This window comes from Micromys minutus (assembly GCF_963924665.1).
Source record: "Micromys minutus genome assembly, chromosome: 10".
Classification (NCBI taxonomy): Eukaryota; Metazoa; Chordata; class Mammalia; order Rodentia; family Muridae; genus Micromys; species Micromys minutus.
The window spans coordinates 1,610,335-1,621,591 of NC_137979.1; the positions used below are offsets into that span (position 1 = coordinate 1,610,335).

The window sequence follows — 11,257 nt, forward strand, 5'->3', positions numbered from 1 at the left end:
CAGTACACCTATCAGGATATCTGGCCATGCTGGTCATAGTTGTGATCCCATAGTGTTATAGCTGATAGGACTTTAATTGCTTTCTTCCACAGAACTTGCAGGCTCCTTCTGAAAATATGAAGCTAACTCTCAGTAAGGAAGCTTCCAAGTCATTTCCAAATTTGTTCCTGTAGGAACTCACCTTTGGGAAGGCACCAAGATCAACGGCAATAGCCTATATTATTTTGCAGGTCTCTTAGAATCTTCAGGCCAAAGGCTCAAAAGAAGGTTATGTTTGTATATGTATATATGTCAAGGCATTGTCTGTTATTTGTAAATGTACAGGAGACCACAATTTCTATCCCCATTGTCAATTATTTAATGGAGAACACTCACAGTAACTTTAATCTCATGAGCTAATTTATTTCCCCTTTTGAGGAACATAAAATATAAAAAAAAAAAATAGCATAAAACCCAGTAGTCTTCCTTAGGTATGACAGATAAAGAAATATAAGTTAGAGATGAGGAGAAATGTAGCAAAAAATTATAGCAGTGGCCTATGCTATTCCTGACAAAGTAAATTAAACCTTTTTATTCCTTGATTTAAGGAAATTCTTCCAGATCTAATAAAAGCCGAATAGCTTTCTACAAATTTGTACCATTAATAATATTAGAATAGCCTGGACAATCTGTTTAGATGTCTTCCTCCTTCGCAAATGTAGGATGTCAGATTTCACATGCTACATTTCTTGGTTATATGTCCTGAAGTGTGGTAAAGACAGGATGGCTGACCCCTGACAGGCTGCTTCCTGCTTGGCCTCTTTGTATTACAAAGGACAAACTTTCTTGGAATATTCTGTTCCCTATGTAGAAGTCTACTTCACAATTGGTGGCTTCCAAGTATTTTCTCTCATAAACTCATTCTTTAAACCTCGGTTCTCAAAACTGCTCCATAATCCTTGTTTAAGTAATAATAGTGTCTGAAAAGAACAGGTAGCATTAGATCTAAGTGATCTATTACTATATGAGGTCCCATCCACATCAGATCCTGTTCATGCAATGGCATGCCTTGTAATTCTGATGTTGGTATATAGTCCTTTAACACGGACGCAGCTATGGCAGGCCCTCAAATGCCCTGAACTATTTATTTGCATGTAGAAAACTGGTAAAAATTATTGCTATAGTGTGAGACTGAAAGTTTTCAGAGTTAGAAAACCAAAGAGCAACTGAAAATAAGAAATAGTGTGTGTTCAAAGGCCAGATGACAAGGGTAGAGCCAATGGGCCAAATTTAAATACAAGCAAAGGTTTGTGTATGCCTCCCCTTATTTTATCATAAGTGAAGATTCTTAATGTACTTGTAATTTGGGTAACCAATCTATTAGCTTCATCTCCACCTGGCCCTTTCCTGAGTCTAGAAAACACATAGCCCTTTCCCTTCTCACTTCAATCAACATTTCTAAGGAGGCACTGAGGTAAAGCACTTTAAGGATTATGCGAACTAGAACATCCCCAACAGACCTGTTAGTCTCTAAACCAGCTGAGCCAGTGACCACACAATGAGATTGCCTATTGTGAGAACCCAACACCTACAATTTCAACATAATTGCAATGTTTAGGAACTTTAAAAAACAGAATCGATTTTTTCTTTGAAAATATAAACAGAATAAGCCTTAGTTATTTTGATAAAAATATATTACATTAAAATTCTCCATCTTTTTAAAAATTTGTATGAGTAATAAATAAATATTTTGTCCTCTCCCAACCCTTCTAATAAAAAATATATACAACAAGGCTCATGAGGAGTAAAAGGACATTTGCTCTAATATAATAAGACTTTAGTCTTTGTTTAGCTTTGTACCTCATTTTAATAGGATTATTTGATTCTCTAGAGTCTAGCTTCCTGAGTTCTTTAGATTAGATATTAGATACTAGCCCTCTATCTGACGTAGGACTGGTAAAGATCCTTTCCTAATCTATCGGCTGCCATTTTGTCTTCTTGACAGTCTCCTTAGCCCACAGAAGCTTTGCAATTTCATTAGGGCCAATTTGTTGATTTTTGGTCTTAAAGCATAGGCCACTGGTGTTCTGTTAAGGAAATTTTCTCCTGTGCCTATAATGTCCTAAGTTCTTCCCCACTTTCTCTTCTAATAGTTTCAGTGTACCTGGTTTTATGTGGAGGTCTTTGATGCACTTGGACTTGAGTTTTGTACAAGGAGATAGGAAATGATCAATTTGCATTTTTCTGCATGCTGACTGCCAGTTGAACCAACACCATTAATTGAAGAGGCTGTCCTTTTTCCATTGAATGTTCATTTCTGGGTCTTCAATTCTGTGCCATTGATCTAGCTGCCTATCTCTGTACCAATACCATGAAGTTTTTATCACAATTGCTTTGTAATATAGCTTCAGATCAGGGATGTTGATTCCCCCAAAAGTGTTTTTATTGTTGAGAATAGATTTCAATCTTCTAGGATTTTTGTTAATCCAGATAAATTTGCAAATTGCTCTTTCCAACTGCATGAAGAATTGAGTTAAAATTTTGACAGGGATTGCATTGAATCTATAGATTGCTTTTAGCAAGATGGCCATTTTTACAGTGTTGATCCTGCCAATTCATGAGCATGAGAGATTTTTCCATCTTCTGAGATCTTCTTCAATTTCCTTCTTCAGAGTCTTGAAGTTCTCTTTATTTGCTTGGTTAGGGTCACTCCATGGTATTTTATAGTCTTTGTGACTATTGTGAAGGATATTTATTCTCTAATCTCTTTCTTAGCCTGTTTGTCCTTTGAGTAAAGGGAGACAGTTGATTTGTTTGAGTTAATTTATATGCAACCACTTTGTGAAATTGTTTATTAGATGTAAAAGTTCTCTGTTGGAGTTTTTGGGATCACTTAAGTATACTATCATATCATCTGCAAATGGTGATATTTTGACTTCTTCCTTTCCAATGTGGATCCCTTTGACTTCTCTTTGTTGTCTAATTGTTTCTACTTGGACTTCCAGTATTATATTGACTAGATAGGGGGAGAGTAGTCAGCCTTGTCTAGTCCCTAGTTTTAATAGAATTGCTTCAAGTTTCTCGCCATTTACTTTGATGTTGGTTACTGGCTTGCTATATATTGCTTTTTCTTTGTTTAGGTATGGGCCTTGGATTTCTGGTCTTTCAAAGGGTATTGATGGATTTCCGTATATTGAACCATCCCTGCATGCTTGGGATAAAGCCTGCTTGATCATGGTGGATGATTATTTTGATGTGTTCTTGGATTCAGTTTACAAGAATTTTATTGAGTATTTTTGCATCAATGTTCATGAGGAAAATTGGTCTGAAGTTCTGTTTCTTTGTAATTTCTTTGTGTGGTTTAGGTAGGAGTAATTGTTGCTTTGAAGAATGAGTTGGGTAGTGTTTCTGCTGTTTCTATTTTGTGGAATACTTTGGAGAGTGTAAGTATTAGGTCTTCTATGAAAGTCAGACAGAATTCTTTACTAATCCCATCTGGTGGTGGGCTTTTTTCCCCTCGGTTGGGAGGCTTTTGATGACTACTTCTATTTCTTTTGGTATTATGGGACTGTTTAGATGGTTTATCTGATCCTGATTTATCTTTGCTCTCTGGTATCTGTCTAGAAATTTATCCATTTGTTTCAGATTTTTAAGTTTTATTGAGTATAAGCTTTTGTAGTAGGACCTGATCTTGGTCTTATTACTTTATTTTTTCTTACATGCACTTTGCTTACTATTCTACTGCTCCAAAGCCTTAATGGATGATCAGACTTTTTAAATTATGCAGTTATATAGTTAATCTGTCTTTAGTTTTATTACTACATAGTCACAGATGTCTTTATGTCATGGGTTTCTCAAAGGAGACCATATCATGAACAGGGGATGCAAACTATTTCTGGAGAACATTAGAGAAGAACAAAGCACAGCTCTATATGTTGGAGTGAAGATTTCCCAAGGTAGGTGAGGTGACTGAGAGGATCTCAGTGGTTTCTACTGTGTTGAAAGTAAGTGAGAGGCAGAGAAGCATTGCTTTGAATTGCTGTCATGTACTTCATTTGTATTTGTGTGATTTTTTTCTACAGCTCACTTACAGCTATTTAAGAGCAGAGATTGTATCTTCTATGTCTGCTGATTGTTTACATCATCTGTGCAAAGGTCCTAACATTTTTGTAGGGCATCTTCCTGAGATACAATTAAACAGTGTTCAATTGTATGCAATCTTGAATCGTAAAACCTTAAAAATACCACAATATATGTTCAAGCTTCATAACATATTAATTGCTTCAAATTAAAATTTACAAAGAGCATCTGCCAAGATATCTCCAGGTTAAAGGGTGAAGGGAGTATGAGACTTTAAGTTATAGCCACATGGTAGAAGGAGAGAACTTAGTTCCCATAAGATTTTCTCTAACCTCCAGGTGTGTCCAGAGGTATGTGTATACATACATGTGCTCATAAATATAAGTATAATTAATTAAATTTTTAAATTGCCAATATTAATATGATTTGAAAACTGGTAAGTCCAATGAACTCTTAAAAATGTTTATTACCAAATTCATGCCATGCCATTGTTCTATGGACCAGCTTGCACAAGGTTGCTATAAATACCTATCTCCAGAAAAATTCATCATCCATATACTAGAGTCCTTCAAAACATAGAAGATATAGTCTCTGCTCTTAAATAACTATGCACTCGAGAAAAATCATATGTAGATATAGATTAGATATAGATATAGATATAGATATTTCAAAATGTTCTGATTGCATAAAAAGGTATACCATAGAAAACATATTGATGATTAAGTTAACATTCATTTTCTTTGTTGATTATTATAGAGAATATGCATGGGATATTTTTCCTCTGATGTATATAATGTTTATATAAACAGAATTTATAGTACGGAATTAGCTGAGGTTGAGTACCAAGAAGAATCCTTTAATGTCACCTAAAATGCTATCCAGGAGGCTGGGGATGTGGCTCAATTGGTATAATGTTTGCCTAGCATGCACAAAACCTAAACATAATCCCCAAAACCGAGTTAACCCATTATGCTGTTTTACACCTGCAGTCCTAACTCCCCAGAAGCAGATGTAAGAGAATCAGATATTCAAGATCACCTTCAACCATGCAAAATAAAATTCAAATAAAATACCAGGTTCTCAGCCCCTGCACAAATGACTGCACACAGTAGATATGAAACTACACTAGGTGATCAATGGGCACAGGGGTCTAATTAGAGCATTATAGATGCACTAGATGCTCAAAGTACCTAACATTGTAACAGTACATGTTCCACTTGTCACAAACATACACTACTTCAGTGTTTGATGGGGAGTCTGGGAAGCATCCCACAGAAACTCAAGTGGCACCACATGGTATAATGCCATAATTGGGATGAGAAGATCCAGTTTCAGTTTCTTCTATTAACTAACAATGAGATTTAGAGTACGTGCCTTGTATCTCCAGACTGAAATCTCTTTATTAGTTAAGTGTTCCCCTAAAGCCAACTTCCAAGCTATAAGAATTAATTAGTTTCATGCTCAATAAAAGCTTCCCAGCCCTTTCTTGTGATTACTGATGAGTTGGTATCTCTGAGCTTAGCATCAGGGATGCTGTTTCCATAGTCTCAATATTTCTGCTTCTAAAGTTTATGCAGTGAGCACAGACTGTACAAAAATCCTGTACTTAAATCAGGGAATGTCTGCCAAAATCAACCACACTTCTATAATATTAGGATCTTGGGTCTCTTTGTAAAAATGAATTCTGCTTCAAACACAATTTAATCCAACATATAAAAGGTTTGCCTGGTATGGGTTGGAGAAAAGACTGATAATTCCTTAACACACAAGGTGATGGTAATTAACAATCAGAAAGTATTAGTATATAATAAGCAATACAGTGGGATAATAATATTAAAAATTTCCAAATGAATATGCTCAACACAAAAGAATATAAAAAAGCTGTATAACCATAAATGTTCACACTGGGAAGCATTCAAAACAAAAACTACAACAATAATAACAAATCAAACCAAACAAACAAACAAAAGAAAAAATAGTGGGTGGAGGGGTATGAAGAAAAGGAAGAATTACTTTGGAATTCCTGTATCCTGAACTGGAAGAGGTAATTTGGTTATTCTTCTTTAACTTTTTGTGTGTCAACCACATACTGGTGGAAAAGCTAACACATGAGACAATCTATTCTGTGTTGAATGTTTTTCTGAAGCTTAGCTGATGTTGACTTTCTACATGTTCTTTTGTGTTCTCTACCAGTCTACACAGGGAGCTAAAGAAAGCTAGTGAGAACCCTCTTTCACAAGACCTCTCTTACAACAAAGAAAGTCATCTACAACTTGTCTTTTCACCTGGATAAATGTTTCTAATATCTTTCATCACTAATGTCACAAGAGTCTAGCAAGCTATATCTTTTCATCCCACTAACCATCCTAGCCCCTGCTCAAAACCCAGCCCTATTTCTTATACTTCTCTGATGTGAATAACTCAAAGTTGAGCATCCTATATGAAAGAATGTCTGGAATCATGTTAAAAAAAGAGAAATTCTTTTTGAGTGCCATCTGCTCCTGGTGCCACCTCTTGCGCCTTTCGTGTCAGGTGCCTTACCCAGGATCAGCCACCTGGCGCCAAGTCAGAGCCTTCTGGAATGATAGATGTCTGGAGGTCTTACAAGATGACAGACATTGACAACAAAGAACAATCTGAACTTGATCAAGATTTGGAAGGTGTTGAAGACATAGAAATGGGTGAAGAAAAAAATCAAAGCACGCTAGCTAACTGTTCAGATGATGCAAAATTCTCAGATTCTTGCAACCTTTCAGGAAAGACATGATGGTCTGGTAGATACACCAACAGGAAACACTGAAACCTTACCTAAGGTTGTCAAAACATGAGTGAATGCTCTCAAGAATCTGCAAGTTAAATGTGCACAGATAGTAGCCAAATTCTATGAGGAAGTTCATGATCTCAAAAGAAAGCATGCTGTTCTCTATCTGCCTTTATTTGATAAGTGATTTGAAATCATGAATGCAATTTATGACCCTACAGAAGAAAAATGTTAATAGAAACCAGATGAGGAAGATAAAGTTTTGGAGGAGCTTGAAGAAAAGTCCAAGACTGAAGATCGGAAAATGATAAAGATAAAAAAGACCCTAAAGGAATTTGTGGATTTTGGTTGACATTTTTATGAATGTTGATTTGCTCAGTGATATGGTTCAGGAACACGATGAACCTGTTCTGAAGCACTTGAATGATATTAGAGTGAAATTTTTAGATGCTGGCCAGCTTATGAGTTTTATCTTAGATTTTCACCTTGAACCCAATAAACATTTCACAAATGAAGTGTTAACAAAGACTTATAAGATAGGGTCAGCAACAGAAGATCCTGGTCCCTTCTCTTTTGATGGACCAGAAATTATGGGTTGTACAGGGGGCCAGATAGATTGGAAAAAAGGAAAGAATGTTACTTTGAAGACCATTAGGAAGCAGAAACACAAAGAACATGGGACAATTCGTACTGTAACTAAAATAGTTTCCAGTGATTCTTTCTTAAACTTTTTTGTTCCTCCCGAAGGTCCTGAGAATGGAGATCTGAAAGATGCTGCTGAGGTGGTACTGGCGGCAGACTTTGAAACTGGCCACTTTTTATATGAGTGTATAATCCCAAGATCAATGTTATACTGCACTGGAGAAGCTATTGAGGATGATGATGATGATTATGATGAAGAAGGTGAAGAAGCTGATAAGGAAGCTTTCTTAAAGAAGTCAAAAACTTGCAGTAAAGGTTTCCAATGTTGGCTTCAATGAGAGAGAGAGAGAGAGAGAGAGAGAGAGAGAGAGAGAGAGAGAGAGAGAGAGAGATTTTGAAATGGACACCCAGAGTCACTTCAGTAGAAAATATCACCTCGGACCCGTAGGGGAAACATCAAGATTAATATTATAGCTATGGATACGGAAGGGTCCTTATAAGCAAGGTTGTTGGTAATACACCTTTCTAAATATTCATGTGCCAAGAGTTAACAAAGAAGAAGAGAAAAGAAACTAGCATGGGATGAACGTAGTGGGAACATAATCAGTGAAGCAAGAATAATGGAAAGGGTATGGAGATATAAAGGAAGGATGCTGCTTAGAAAAAAAGAGAGCTGATGTGCAGAGGAGATGGAAGGAATGAGGTAGGAAGAAAAGCAGAGCCAGCCAAGACCAAGATGAATTGGCTGTCACACTGACTTCCAAACAAGATGATTGTGAACAAAATTAAGGCCATGTAATGAGAGAAAGACATATTCAACACAACAATCTGGCCTCCAAGTTGTGCTTAAAATACTGCCACACAACCATTTGATTTGGAAGAAAATGACTTACTGTGCACTGAGCAGGCTTTGCTGTTGCAGGCTCACACTGCTGGGAGAAGACAGTCTCGTCTGCCATCTGGAGAGAGACCAAGGTTTTCATGCCCTGATAGAAAGCACAGACTGCTCCAAGAAAAATTGAAATATCAGTTTTCATGTTGCCATTTAACTTCTGCTGCCAGCACAGGGAAGGTTCTCTAGGTGAAGCATCTCAAATGGATCACTAGTACACACCAGTAGTGGTAGTGTGGCCCTTGCTTATGCCTCTAGAATCTCCTTTCTTGCCCCTACAACTCACTTGGTAGAAACAAGAGTCTTAACAAGCACCCAGATAAGGAGCTTTGTCATTTGTCTGATAAGCTAATCTTCTAAGCCTCCAGCTGACATATTAACATAGATCTGGAAAATAGAGATCCAGTTGGTTCTTCAAAGCTGAAACTAAATAATGGCATTTGCGAGGCGACCGTCTAAATCTGACACGTGGAGAGGAATGGTATGTCAAAGATTAAGGTTTTGCATGGACAATAATAATGGCGTTTAAGGTCTCTAAATTGCCTTTTCCCTAGAGAGAGGGCAAAAGATGGAAGTTAGAATCACTGTCATGAGCGAGCCTATGAAATGCAGAGAACACAGATGAGGGAAGCTGACTGACTGAGTGCAATAGACACCCCTTTTTACTCAAACAGCTCTGATCCAACCATGATGCAACAAGGACAAGACGCTCTGGAATATCTGCGGCCATCACTGCAGCAGCAGCGAGCACTTTCCCACATGTGGACAAGCAGAGGTGGAGCAGGAGCGGATCCCGAAACAGGCTCTGAAAACTGAGCTAGGAGACAATAATAGAGCATGGGGGCTACGGCACGGTGACTGGAGCTGATGCAGCGCTCACTCAGACACACAGGCCTCGCTGGATAAGATGTCTCAGGGCAATGCATGACTAATTGGAAACTGACTAAACACAGAAACTACTTCTGAAGCTACGAGAGGGAACTGAAGTCATTCCGTTGACCTCTGCTCAAGAGCTGCTAATGTTATCCTGAAACCATTAACACAGTTCCTGGTTTTTTTTTTTTTTTTAAAAAAAAGACCCGAGAAAGCATAAATATCATATACTCTTAGAAGGGAAGATAATCATCCCATACAATTTTTCAATTGCCAATTTCAAATTCTTTATACAAGTATTTCTTAGCTACCCAGCCCATATATGTAATGAGATAGTAGGAGCCATGAGTATATTCAATCCCTTTGAGATTATTCAAATGAAAGCTCTAGGGGACTACACAACATTATAAAAATCATACCTTATGAAATTGAGTATGAAGCAGCTGCAATGTAGATCAAACAAAATCAAACCCAATAATCAGAAATTAAAGGTCAGCTGAAGACAGGGGATCATGAAATTAAAAACGAGAGATAAAATCTGAATGACTTAGGTGGAAAATATCTTAAAACTTTCTTCTCTTCTTTCATCTCTTCATTAAATATCTCTCTTTTCATTTCTTCTTTCACAGTTTTCTAAATGTATACTATGTATTTATATTATACCTGCCACCCTCCCAAATCCATAAACATGAGAAATACAATACAAAAAATATAGCCATAGGAGACAATCTGCAGTTCATTTATGATATAGAATGTTCAGAGATGATGGCCACATTTTAAGACTTTGTACATAGTGAAATTCTATGTATGCTACATTTTATAGAATAACCTGGGCCGTGGTTTGCCTGAAAAATAGCCACATCACGGCTGTGACTGTCCAGGGACTGGCGTGCAGTGCATTGGCATTCTTCTGTCATCCACGGTGCTCCTGGTTGGAATGAGCATCACTGCACTCTGCAGCTGGTGGGAATAAGCCACCAAATACAACCACAGGCCCTAGACACTCCCTGCCATCTTACCACTCACAATATACAGCCCCACTTCCAAGGCCACAAAGCCCCAATATTTATGCCACAGTTACCAACCAGGTTTAAGTCATGGAACACAAATGAATCACAGGATTGAGGGGTTTTCTCCACTGCAACCGTGAGACCATGGACTTCTGTAACACTTGGAATCATCTTGTGCACAACACATTCTTTCTTCTACTATTAAGAAGTGACAAGTTGCTAGCCATTGATAACCTGATTTTTTTTTCCAGAAAAGAAAGACAATCTCACATGGAGATATATAGCCTCCGGTCTCCTGCACTGAAGACCTGTTTAAGCCTATGTTCCCATGGTTGTGATTTTTTCATATCAAAATCAGCAGGATATGCATCTGCCAAGCTACTACTGCCTTGGCTAGAATTCCCTGTGCTCAGAGAATTTAAAGATCTTGGGACCATAGGCCAGAACTGGTTTTTTTGTTGTTGTTGGTTTTGGGTTTTTTTGTTTCTTTGTTTTTGGTTTTGTTTTGTTCTCGTTTATTTTTTTCTGCTGCAATTCTATCTCTCTGTCTTCTAATTTACCATGGCTGAATTTTTTTTATACTACTTCTCTTCTTCTTTCTAAAATCTGTCACTAGAACCTTCCAACTGTATTATTTTAAACAAGAGAAGAATCTAGTTTTTTGTATTTTCCTCTCAATAGCTCATTAAAACAAAACAAAACACTTCCCCAGTAAAATAGAGCAATTTTGTTCTGGTTCTGGAGTGCTAGGGATTGAAGCAGGGGTTTATGCATCCTAGGTAAGCGCTCTACACTGTGAAACCATATGCCCATCCTGAGAATGGCTGTCTAGCAACCTATTAGTAATGACCAAAATATTAAAATGGCAGAATAGAGAGAGTAGGGCTGGATACCCAGGAAACTGGGTCGGGATGCATAGGTGAGTAGGCTGCATCTCAACCATACAGTTATCTCTCCACCACAAATGGTTACACAGCTTAGTCACAGCAATACCCTTAGAAGTCAAGGTCGGCCAAACAA

At 37.5% G+C, this 11,257-nt stretch overlaps 1 pseudogene across 1 annotated transcript; it reads left to right on the plus strand.

The window, feature by feature from the left end:
- Nucleotides 1-6,640: 6,640 nt before the first annotated feature.
- LOC308426262 (nucleosome assembly protein 1-like 1) lies at nucleotides 6,641-7,800 on the plus strand (annotated as a pseudogene). The gene has a single exon. The product of its transcript is annotated as a nucleosome assembly protein 1-like 1 (transcript).
- Nucleotides 7,801-11,257: the final 3,457 nt, after the last annotated feature.